The 13,993-nt window shown below is 27.3% G+C and overlaps 1 protein-coding gene across 1 annotated transcript in view; it reads right to left on the bottom strand.

The window, feature by feature from the left end:
* LOC129971538 (uncharacterized) overlaps window positions 1-12,253 on the bottom strand; it is a 330,900-nt gene extending 318,647 nt beyond the window's left edge. The window contains exon 1 of the mRNA XM_056085406.1: window positions 12,104-12,253. The gene's annotated coding sequence lies outside the window, so the exon portion shown is untranslated. The remainder of the gene's footprint in view (window positions 1-12,103) is intronic.
* Between the last annotated feature and the right edge of the window lie 1,740 nt (window positions 12,254-13,993).

Raw genomic sequence — 13,993 nt, forward strand, 5'->3', positions numbered from 1 at the left:
AAAAAAAGGGCGAAGTATAAATAAAATTTTTTTGACACGTAAAAAATTCAATTTCAATAATTATTCGCCAACAAAACAATAATATTTGCTGTATTGCAGAAGTATAATTGAAATTGATTTATTTTTTGCTTGACAAAAATCACTTTTATTGACACTTGGTCAATACAACATTTTCAAATTTATTATTCTTTATTTTTGGGCAGAATTAAATCCAACAAGTAAATAATCCTGAAAATATTTGTTCGTATAAAATATATATATCATCTTTAAAATATGACCAACCTTTATGAACCTTAGAGATATGATACGACAGTGAGATCAGTTATCGCTTCCTTATTTCCGGCCTTTTTTTACATAAGGAATCATATCCCGTAGTTGCTACTTTTAAAAATCATTGATTGAATCAACATGTTTTAACACTTCCAGGGTTAATAATGAATTCCTTGAGATATTTACTAATTTAATCTCTTAACGAATTTTTGCTGCATTGATAAAATATGAATGAAAGTGATTTTTGGCACAAAAAAAAAATCAATTTCTATTTTACTTCGTCAATTCAACAATTATTATTTGTTGTATTATATAATATAATATTTATTTTATTATGTGTATAACAAATTTTATTTAAGGTAAAATGAAATAGAACTGAAAATTAACCCTAAAAATATTTTTTCTTGTACATATATATTATCTTTAAAAGATGGCATCCCATATACACCCTAGATATATGATACTGACAGCGAGATCTGTAATCGCATCCTAATATCTGGCTTTTTGTACTTAAAGAATATTGAGTCAAAATTTTCCAGCACTTCATGAGTCCAATATAGAATTCCTTGCGATTTTTACTAATTTAATACCTCATGAAATATTTGGTGTATTCACGTTGAATAAATAAAAGTGATTTTAATAGAACAAAAAAAATCAAATTCAATTATACTTCTCAATACAAGAAATGTTATTTGTTGTATTAGATAATATAATAACATTTGTTATATAATATATGAATAACAAATATTATTTTGGGTCGAATTAAATCCAGCTGATTAATAATCCTAAAAATATTTCTTCCTATACAATATATATCTTTAAAATGCGGCCAACTTTTATACACCTTATAGATATGATACTGACAGCGAGATCTGTATTCACATTTTAATTTCTGGCCTTTTGTACATAAAGAATATTGTGTCAACATCTTTCATCACTTCCTGACTTCAATATTCAATTCATTGCGATATTTATTTATTTAATATTTCATAGAATTCTTGTTGAATCAATGATATATAAATAAAAGTTATTTCGTCGTTAAAAGTTATTTTCGTCGAGCAAAAAATCAAATTCAATTATACTTCATCAATACAACAAATATTATACAAACAAATATTATTTTTTGTATTATATAATATAATGACATTTATTGTATTATATATGTTTAACAAATATTATTTTTGGTAGAATTAAATCCAGCTGATAAATAACTCTAAAAATATTTCTTCGGATACAGTATATATTATCTTAAAAATATGGCAACCCGTATACACCCTAGAGATGCGAGACTGACAACGAGATCTGTCATCGCATCCTAACTTCTGGGCTTTTGTACATAAAGAATCATTTCGCCTATTTGCCGCCTTTAAGAAGCATTGATTGAATCAACATTTGCCAACACTTCCTGGGGTCAATATTGGATTCCTTGCGGTATTTACTAATGGAGCTGTTAAGGTAACGCGATACACCCCAAGCAATTAGGCTATTATTTCTTCATAATCGCTTCAGTATGTAGGTCTATTGTGAAAAGGATAGCAATCAATGCAGTATGTATATTTTGTGATCAGAGAACAATAAATAATGTTATGTAGAAACAATTCTTATCAATATTTATTTTAAATTGTTTATATGCCCTGGTAATGATATTAGGTAAAGAATAATAATATTGTTATTAGAAAATACTCTTTTTTATTTTCATTTTCTTTCTAGCGAAAATAAAGAAAAGGCATTATAATCGACAAAAAGACTGAAGATCTTCGTATTTTCCGAATGTATCATTTTAACATAATAATAAATATTGATTGGATATCATTTGTAATACGATATGCAGGATAGTAAAAAATTATTCCCAAATATTCTATAGAGCAGATCGTGAGATATAGAGCAACTAAATTTGCAGTTACTTCTTGGATAAAAAAAAACTACAAAAAAAACTTTTTTATATTAGTATACATCATCAATTTTTAAAAATATTAATATGCATGATACAAAAAATTATTATAAATTATTTTATAGAGTAGATCGTAAGATATAGAGCAACAAAATGTGTACTTACTTCTTGGGTAGTAAATATCATTAAAAAGAAAGATTTTTAAATTATTTTTAATTAATAAATAATTTATTTTTAATTAATAAGAAATTACTTAAATGTTTTAAATTTTATTTTAAAATTCCAAGAAAATGTTAAAAAAAACCATTTTTTTTATATTTGTCTTAGAATTTTAATTAAAAAGTAATCCACGTATTTGTATTTTCCCTTAGTGACTTTCGAGCACATTACTACTCAAATTCATCTTTTTTTAGCTTTAAAATTCAAATAAATAAATAAATATCCTATTCTTGTTACCAGAGCTATTTCTGTATAATAGATTATCTGATTTTAATAACTTTAAAATATTTTAAGTATATTTCACAATATTTTTTTTATTGCTTCAACTACTGCATTTAAAGATATGCATATTATGAAGATATTAAATACTTTTTTTCTGTTCCATTTAATTTTTGTTCGAATTAAGAATAATCAGTTTTAAAAAAATAAAATAAAAACAATCGAATCACGTCTAAACCATTCTCAGCCTACGATGCTTTGAACTAGAGATACGGAACTCCTTTCATTTTCTCTTTATTTTATTTTGAAATGAACGAAGAAAGCGAAAACGAGATATCCACTGAGAATACCCACGTTTTAAGCCTTCCTATTATCGAAAAAAAAAAAAAAAAAAACACATTTTCGGAAATATTTTCTTCGTTTATCGGTCTTTAGATTAATCTGATTATCTGTTTACATTCATGATAAATCGTAACGGAAAAAAATAAAGCAGTTAATATTTGATAAATGATTACAATACAAATATTGCAAATTTCAGTCAAATTTCTAATATATATATATATGAGAGCTTTCAAAATTTGAACAATTTCCATACAATGTCTCAATATTTAAATGTCAGTTTATTTAATAAATTTATTTTCATTTTTATTAAATTTAATTACATTATTTACAGGCGCCATCTGGTAGTAAAATCCGGAAAAACTGATTATAACATTTCTTAGTATTTAGAAAGACGAATTAAAATATAAATAAAAGATTTAAAAAAAAGGGACAAAATAAAAATCAATTAATTAAAAAAAAAAGGGTTTTTTTTTTTTTTTTTTTTTTTAGCGTTTTGAAAAATAGATTTTTTTTCAAAACCATGGATTTCGATACAAAATTAAATAAAAATAAAAGGCCGAAATATAATACAATAAGAAAATTAAATCATGGCAAATATCAAGAGTCATAGAAAAGAACCTTCCTAAACATTCGTTTAAAATTAAAAATTGATTATGAATGTAATTATAAAAAATTCAAATTTACTTAGAATATATATATTAGTCCTTCGCGCTTTTTAGTGAACTTCATATTTTTGATTTATATATATAGTCTTCTCATAATAAAACCATGCTTTTAAAAGAAACAAATTAGATTTTTATTGTTCTTATTTTATGTCACATATAAATTCTTTCTGCAGATACAGCCAGAATCGAAATACATTGTACAAAGAGGACAAGTTCACATATTTGTACCCCAAATTAGTCCTCGTTTGTCGTTCATTTTCTCCCACAGCAGGACTGTAACCGCAGTTGTAAAATATAGCTATGAGGAGAGAGGAGGGGCCATTCTCAATGAACCGTGCAAAATCGCAAAGGGTCGGAAAAACTGGCCCCTCCGCAAAGGGAGGAAAATATGGCTTCCCTTGGAAAATGTTCAGAGAATCCTGCGGTTTACACAATTCTACAAACGGATGTTATTATAAAGCGAATAATTTTTTTTTTCAAAGAAATACTTTTACCACCTTTCGTTAGAAGATTATAACTCAATGTGCGCTGACATGATAACGCTATATAGCAGATCTATTGAGTTTTATTTTTATTTTTTTTATTTTCTATTTATTTATTTTGGTTATATTCACATTGCGAAGCAAAACAAAGGATTTGAGGAAGGATTGTGTAATTTTGAACAGACGTGATTAGATGACGAGGACGACACTTGAGCAAGTACCCATCCAAACATCTGTGGAATCGTGCACTAATAACTCAGATCGTGAACAATTGGAATTCGTTATCGTATTCAGATTTTCTAAACTTTAATGTAATAGGTATGGGCAATTCATTTGTTTTACAGAAAAAGAAACTTTTTAATTAAATTTGTTTTCATTTTCAATAATTATAGATTTTTTAAAATTGTTGCTGATGAATATGAAATAAATACTGGATAAGTTTTATGATCGCACTATTTTTATTCGCGTTTTCTTGAAATCAGTAATCTCAATAAATCAATAGAGATATTGCTTTCAACTTCCATAATAAAGAAATATTCTGTTAAAACAGTTAGATTCGAGTATATTTGAGACGGAGAAGTAATAACTTACGGAAAATAAATAGCAGAAAAAAAATTACAAAAAAAAATGACAAATTAGAAATTGGTATTTAAATTTGAAACATTTTAGCGGGTAGACATATTAGCGAGAATTTTTTCCTTTAACTTAATTATATACTGCCATAATTTTTTTTTTTTTAGCTTCGTCTTATTGTAAAAAAAAAAAAAAAAAAAAAAAAATTATTTTAATTGATGAAATTTTTGAAACGAATCCAAAATTTAAAATGATTGAAAGATTTGATATGGATCTGTAATTTAGATAAGAACAGGTATTTAAAACGGATCTGCAGTTCGGATATCAAGAACAGGATTTTGAAACGATCCAAAAATTTGATACGGACCTTCAATTTGGATATCAAAAACAGGAATTTGAAACAATCCAAAAATTTCATACGGATCTGCAATTTGGATATCAAAACAGATATTTGAAACGACCCAAAAATTTAATACGGATCTGCAATTTGCATGTCAAAAACAAATTCCAAATTTCACTTATTTATCTTTCTATTTTGTGCAATCACTCTTCCATGGACACTTATAAACAGTCACATAGGCAATAGACGTTTTAACATTCATTCAAATTTTGATACAAAGTTACAGTTCTAATAATAAATAAATACGGTTCTAATAATAATAAATTTACTGTTCATATACATAGCAAAGAGATAAGATAAGTGGCCCTAAGGATACATGATATTTTTTCGTTCCGAGTCGTCGTTAAAGAAGGGTTGATGGTGGGTTAAAGTATTAATTTTTTGCTCCCTATTATATTTTATTTCAAAAATTACTCACTAAAGTTTTATTTCTACTGCCCCTCCCCCAAGACTGACACTCGGGGCATCTATACACCCTCCCAGCTATCCGTGTCTGCAATTATAGGTAATTTTTGAGCAAACTAGGACAGTAATTCAAATTTTTGATGGAAAAATTCTCACACAAAATTTGTTCCATCTAGCTCCTTGCTGTTTTATATTACCGTTATCAAAGATAGGGATACGCTTTGAAACATGGACGCAAGAGAGACTTTTCTATCTTTATTTCCTCTTTCTCCAGGATGGTCCTAAGTCACTTAAGATCCATTGAAATCCCAAAGCCCTTTTTAACAATATTTTCACCACAATATACAAGAAAGTATCTATCTTTTCTTTTTCTTCTTTTTTTTTCAGGGTTGTCTAAAGTCATTTAAGATTCACTGACATCTCAAAGCCATTTTTAACAATATGTTCACCTAAATATACAAGAAAGTATCTTTCTATCTTCTCCTTTACTTCCTTTTTTTCCCAGGATGTTCCAAAATCACTTAAGATTCACTGAAATTTCACAACCAATATTTTTACCTCGATATAAGAGAAAATAAATAACAATATTCGATACCCGCTGAAATTCAAAACAGAGTATTTTTTATTGCAAGTTTGTGTAATTCATAAGTGTTCAAAACCTGCATTGGATATAATCAGAATTCTTATATATTGTCACGTTTATTTAATTACACGTCAGTATCTTAAATTAATAAAAGGTAGAGTACACAAAGTGACAACAAATTGAAATTTACACACAACGAGACAAAAGCCATGCTGAATTCTAATTCTTGATTCTTTAAATGTTCGTCTTTTATAATAGATTGGCAACAAGCATTGTAATTTATAGCGAGACAAGAAAGACGTGAACTGATTCTGAGAAAATCTCTTTTAGTAGCCCAGCAAGGGTCGAAAGATGGTGCAATTCATCTATGAGAGGTTCAGCCGCTTTTGCTTTAAGACCGAAACACTGCCCTTTGGCTATCGGGGATTGTTTACCAAGGAATGGCAAGCTCTTTTCCCTCTTTATCCAGTGGCAAGGCTAGTGATAAAGGTAATTTCACAATTACGACAGGATACTGTGGCCAAGGTTGTAGCCATCAAATATCTGGGGATATAAAACATGTGGACCTGAACCTGATTATAATTAAAAGGGGGAAATTCCATTACCCTTTTAGTAGTACCAGTGCATTTGTTTAATCCGAAAGGGATATTTAGCTATCGGAGATAACACCAGCCTGCAACAATTTCTTGTTTTAAAAGTGATAGTTGTTTTTTATGTATTTTCGCATGCTTATTTCAAAAATAATATCAGTTTTTACGTATCACGTACAGTTTTTTTGAAAAGTAAATTTTTTAAATAAGTAAAAATACGCAGATTTTTTGCGATTTGAATAGGATAAATTAATAAATTATGTATGTTTATTTGTTTAAATAAATTCTGAAAACCTCTTACTTCATTGAAATTAAATAATACATTTATATGGAATAAATACTTATAATTATATTTAAAAAAACCCTTTTATTTTAAAATTCAAAACATATATGGCAGTTGGATTTCACCGTGAAAAATGAAGTACCTGAAAAATTTAATAAAGCCGAATTAAATGACTTAATTCATGATTTAGGTTTAACTAAAGAAAATGCAGAATTATTAGGCTCCCGGTTAAAAGAGAAAAATTTATTAACGACACATACGTCGTTTAGTTGGTACAGGAATCGAGAAAAGCAATTTTTATTATTTTTCAAATCTGATAACTTCTTGGTTTATTGTGCTGACATACCTGGTTTGTTACATGAATTAGAAGATAATATTCCTTATTATCTGAATGATTGGCGACTATTTATAGATTCCTCAGTCTAAAAGCAGTTTTATTGCATAATGAATTTAAACTTGCATCAGTTCCAGTTGCACATTCCGTTTTCATGAAAGAAACATATGAAAGTATGGAGATGCTTCTCACTAAAATAAAATACACTGAACACAAGTGGGCAATATGTGGTGACTTAAAGGTTATAGGTCTGCTTCTCGGGCAACAAAGTGGATTTACTAAATTTCCGTGTTTTATTTGTGAATGGGATAGCAGGGACAGCGAAAGTCATTGGATAAAAAACATATGGCCGAAGAGACAAGAATGGATTCCTGGTAAGAAGAATATTTTAAATGAATATTTAATAGATCCACAAAATATTTTATTGTCCCCACTTCACATAAAATTGGGACTCATAAAGCAGTTTGTGAAAGCTTTGGATAAAGGTGGAAAATGTTTTATCTTATATCGAAGTTCCCAAAATTGTCTAGCGCTAAAATTAAAGAAGGTATATTTAATGGATATAAAGAAAATAGTTAATAAAGAAATAATCGCAAATAAAGAAATTAGTTAAAGATTCCAATTTTGAACAATGTATGACAAATAGAGAGAAGCAGGCTTGGGTTGCATTTAAAGATGTCGTAGAAGGATTTTGGGGAAATGAGAGAAAAGAAAATTACAAAGGACTTGTAACTGAGTTATTACGTACTTATCATCTTTTGGGGTGCAATATGAGCATTAAAATTCACTTCCTTCACTCACATTTGGAATACTTCCCAAACAATTTAGCAAAAATGAGTAACGAGCAAGGTGAAAGATTCCACCAGGTTATAAAGGAGATGGAAAGCAGATATCAAGGACGGTGGGATGTTAACATGATGGCCGATTACTGTTGGTTTTTAAAAAGAGACAGTGATGTGGACCATAAACGAAAAACCCGAAAAAGAAACTTCTTGACTTCCAGAAAAACACAAAAGTTATCATAATATTGTAAATGAACAGCATTATTGTGTTTAGTTAATAGTAACTACAGTTGCAACTGTATGCATTATACTGCATTTTGTTAATTTTTTCATCGTCATTTGTAAAAAATCCTTACGTGTTACATAAAATTTAGTTTGCATTTTGGAATGACATTATCATTGCTAATATAAATCAATTAAAATTTTACAAACAAAAAATTTTTTCTTTTTTTTTTTTGCAGGCTGGTGTAATTGATCAGTTAATAACAATCTCGATTAAATTTCGGTGAGTTACAAATGCTTAAAAATTTTGGCAATAAATGCTCTTCTTGGATTTAAGTTTAGTTTTGAGTTCCTATACGGTTTATGGTTGGAGGATCGTCGCTCAATATATTGTAGAAAAGTGTAGTGATAAGCTAACACTATTAAAAAGAATGAAAATGCCTAAAGCAAAATTTTATTTTTTGTTCATATTATTGTAGAAAATAGAATTGTAGAATATATTGTAGAAACATATTATGATAAGAAAACACTATTAAAAAATGAAAAGGCCGACTGCAAAATTCAAACTTTTTCGCATTACTCTGAAAAATGAACTAAGTGTGAAACGCTTTAAAAAGAGTAGTTTAAGTTTGAGAGTAAAATTTAATAATTTTTAATAAATTTAAAAAGTGAACAGGAAGGGACGATCAATTAGTATAATCAAAGTAAATGAATAGCAATCAATATTTTTTTTAAAAAAATCACAACTTCTAGATTTTAAAACATTGACATTTAATAAATGTGTTCAAATGAGATATCACAACTGTGTGAGATTTTTTTATTCTGTTCTTCTCATGAACATTACGGATAACACGAAAAACTTTCAAACACAAAACAAACCTCTAAACTAAATTTGTTTTGAAAAAAAAAATGAATGTTTAATAAACACTTTTTCGTTGAATGTTTTATTATTGTATTGATGTTAGCATTCTCATATAATAAGATGTTTATAAATTCAACCAGGAAATGCGTGGTTATTATAATCAATGACTCATTATTAGCAATGACAAAGGATTTCTAAATTCATTGTACATTAGCATCAAAAATTTATATTAATTTACTTCGACAGGCTATTTTTAAAAATTCTACTTGCGAATCGTGATTTTAATTAGATCAAACATCTTCTCTTGAAAAGTACCTACACATCTTTTTTTATTTCAGTTGTTATTTCTGTAAAGTAAGTCTGACTTGAAATGTGATTACTTTATAAAGGGTAGATATTAATTTTTGCCTTGGAAAGATATAAAAAGTTTCTAAAAAAATATTTGAAAAATAAGCTTACGAAACTGGGTTACGTGAAGTTATTCTTCAAATAATGTTAAAGTCCTGTTTTCTTCTCTTGAAAAGTACCTGCACATCTTTTTTTTATTGCAGTTGTTATTTCTGTAAAGTAAGTCTGACTTGAAATGTGATTACTTTATAAAGGGTAGATATTAATTTTTGCCTTGGAAAGATATAAAAAGTTTCTAAAAAAATATTTGAAAAATAAGCTTACGAAACTGGGTTACGTGAAGTTATTCCTCAAATACGTTAAAGTTCTAATTTGAAAACAGTTAAGTCACTTTATTCTAAATCACGTTAAATTACTATATTAAAAGCAGTTTTTCTGTTTTACAGTGTTGTCCTAAAAAATTCGAAAGATGAGGATGATTGTTATGATCACGAATTTTAATTGAAAATATCGTGTAAACTAAGAGTGCGAAAAACAGAATTTTATGGAAACTGAAAAATGCGAAATACTTAGATATTGTATTTATTCCATGATAAATGCAAATGATTAGACGATTGTGCTGATTAATTTGTATTGTCATTTTTTTAATATGACCTTTCTGTGCGATCTAATGTTTAGCATTCAATTTGCAATCGTAAAGAAAATAAGACGAACCTTTTTCCCAATTAAAAAAAACAGTTTCAGAAAAAGAAAAACTGATTATTATATATATATATATATTAATTTGTAACTTTTAGTGTCTTGAATAACAAGTTCAGAGAATACAAAAAAACAAGCCAGTATATTTAAAAAATTTTAATACATGAAATAAATTTAACTAATAATTTCTTTAAAGTTAAGATTAATATAGTTGATTAAAGTTATTTATTTAAAATGTGTTTTAATAATACATAATTAATTAAGTTTATGACTAATTAATATTTATTTAATCAATAATCTTCATTTATGGTTATGCCTCTTAAAACAAGATTGTATTCTGAGACATACAAAAATACAAATACAACATTTTGAAAGGATGTTGTAGCTCTAAAAAAAAAAAAAAAAATTAGGAATAAAGAACTTTAAATGCAATATAAATAATATCCAATAATTTTGAAGAAAATTTTTTTTTAAAAATTATCTGAAATTTTATAGAAACATATTAAACCTTTGGAAACATATTAATAAGACATTAATAGAATACAATTTCTAACACAACATTATTCAATTTAATTGATCAAAACGGTTGATATTTAAATTCTTTTGCAATCACGTTATGAAAGAAGTTGGGTATTTAATTTAAAATCAAAAGGAATTTTTGACAAATACAAGTTGTGCAAAATTCATTACTTTCTATATCATTTTCATCATTAATTTAAAATAATTTAAATTATTCATTGAAATGTTAGGGTTATTTATAAAATTAAATAACTCAACTTTTTTTACAAAAATGAAAAATGCACTTAAATTAAGCTGAATGTGAAATCAATTTTTTTTTCAATGGCGTTTATAAAATTCCCAGTTAAAAATTTCTAACTTTTTCAAAAAAAAAAAAAAATCGTTAGTGAAAATTGTTTTTTAATTCATTAAATTTTTTTGTTGTGAAACATTCATTGCTTTTTATATCATTTCCATCATTGCTATGATTATTCTTTGAAATTTTAGTGTTCTTTATTAAATTATAAATAATTCAACTATTTTTAAAAATAAAAAAAACATTTAAATCATAAAGCTGACAGTGAAACCGATTTTTTTTGGTGGGATTTATAAAATTTCTGGTTGAAAATTTCTAAGTTTTTCAAAATAATTCGTTCATAAAAATAATTTTTCAAAACAATAATTTTCTATTTGTTTGGTTGTTTGGAATGGAAATTTAAATCATTTGTTTAAGATATGAACTTTGAAAGAAGAAAAAAAAGAACTGGTTGTAAACAAAGTGTCAATTTCAACATGTAGGATAAATATTTCATATTTATATCCTTACATTATAAAATTCATATAAGAACTTGAATAATAAAGCTGTGTATAAAATAAAGAAAAATTAAGCTTGTTTACAAAACGAAAGAATAGAACAAAATAAATTATATTATTAATTGCAATATCTATGAAATTAATTACTTATATTTTATTATTGCATCAATACTTAAAATAAAATTAATTAAATAATTTCATTTTCATCACATGAATTTTATTTGTTTCACATGTCACACAAAACAAATAAAATTCAAGAGAGAAAAATGAAATTATTTCATTATTTGAATATTATATTATATATATATATATATATATATATATATATATATATATACGCACTTTATTCGATTGGTATACATTTTTATTTCTTTAATTGACTCTCGAAACTAATTAGCCAATTTTATCAAATATTGCAAATTATTTTTCTCTTTTTGAAAGTGTGCGCGGATGTAGAAGTTATTTTAAAATACTGGCAAGAAATATAAAAAGACACGCAAATAAAAATCGAGCAGAAAATAATATAAATGTCAAGGCATATTTGTTTATTTTTAAATTTTCTCTTCCTTTTACCACCAGTACCGTGAGCCAAGAGTTAAAAATTTAACAAAACTTTAACTCACCACTTCAAAATATAATCCCGGTAACTCCACAGGAAAAATCACTGAAACACAACAAATCCTTTCGCAAAAATAGGAATATCCTTTACGCTCTGCTCACTACACGGCACCCAGTGGATCATCCTTGTATTCCCCTAAAGTATCTTTTGCTAAATGAAGAACTCCCCAAACTCACGACTGGGCCGAAGTAAACACGATTTCTAACTGGGACCGACCGAATGGCTACAAAAAGGGGGCATGTCTTTGCCCTCCCTGCCCCTAGGGCTTATTATTATTTTTTCTTTTTCTCTTTTTTCGGCGTATTCCTCTTGGACTCCCTCCCCGACCCCTTGTTAAAAGGACTCTTTCATCCCCTCTTTTCGTGTTCTTTTTTTTCTTTTGTTTGCTTTTTCGTTTCTTTCCTTTTTAGTGCTGTGAGTGTAAACGCATCACAAAAAAAGGGTGCAATCGTTTGGCTCTTTATCGCCCTAAATCGGAGGAAAAGTAACGAGGGTCACAACCTGTGGCATTCGTCACAAAAGTAATTTTTGGCATGAGTTTTTATCTCGCGCTTTGGGATGGCGAAGACTGATTGAGGAAGTGAGGTCTGGGATATGATTTTAAAAACTCTTGGACAGATATCGCAATATGCATGAAGCCATGAGCTGGATTGTAAACAATGTAAATTTAAGAAGCTTTTGCCCAATTTTCCCAAGACCAGATTTTCATTATTGTCTGTGACCTGTTTGTTATGCATAAATTTTAGAATATAAATGAAAACGCGAGGTGTAACCAAAGTCAATTAAGTTTTGCTTTTGCCTATAAACAACGCAAATATCATGGAGCATTTGTCTAACTCCCATAGATAGTTTTTTTTTATGACTGTTTTTCATCATATACGATTAGTGGGTGCTTTTTTTTTTTTTTTTGAAAAATGTTGTATTATGTATATATTTTTGAAAAAAAAAAAAAAAAGATTGAGAATACACTTATGAAGCAAAAACATGGCAGTTAAAAACCATTTTTTTAAAAATGTGATTTTTTTTTTTTTTTTTTTTTTTTTTGGTAAAACGTGGCAAAAATTAAAATCCTTCTAGTTTAGCAATTAATAAAATGATTAGTTCTAAATCTTGCAGATAGTTTAAGAAATATATTACCTAGTTCCTGAAAATTCGGCTGTATTTCCTTTCTGATTTTAAATATTGGAGTTAACGAATAACATGCTATTTTCGGTTTCTTTTTCTTATTGTGAAGCATTTAAAATAACTGCAAAATCTTTCTATTTCTAGATGGTCAAACTGCGTGTGCCTTCTGTGAATTATTGAAAGAAAGTGCATGTAAGAATTGTGAACTATTGAAAGTATACCCATGTAAGAACTTGTTAATTTTTTAAAGTATGCGTGTGTAAAAACTTGTGAATTATGGAAAGCATGCGCAAGTAAGAAATTGTGAATTATGGAAAATATTCCCATTTAAAACCTTGTGAATTACTTAAAGCATGCACATGTAAGAAATTTGAATTTTTGAAAATATGCGTTTGTAAGAATGTGTGAACTAACTTGCGAATTATTGAAAATACTCCCATGTAAAATCTTGTGAATTATTGAAAGTGTGCATATGTAAGAATTTGCGACTTATTGGTAATACACGCGTACAAGAACTTGTGAATTATGGAAATTATTTTCCTGTAAAAACTTGTGAATTATTGAAAGCATATGCATGTAAGAAATTGTAAATTATAGAGAGTAAGCACGCATAAGAAAATGTGAATTATGGTAAGTATTCGCATGTAAAAATGTGCGAATTATTGAAAGTGTATACATGTAAGAAATTGTGAATTGCGAAAAGTATGCACGCATGAGAAATTATGAATTATAGAAAGTATTCGTACGTATTAATTTGTAAATTATAGAA

Source organism: Argiope bruennichi, chromosome 6 (assembly GCF_947563725.1).
Source record: "Argiope bruennichi chromosome 6, qqArgBrue1.1, whole genome shotgun sequence".
In the NCBI taxonomy this organism is placed as follows: domain Eukaryota; kingdom Metazoa; phylum Arthropoda; class Arachnida; order Araneae; family Araneidae; genus Argiope; species Argiope bruennichi.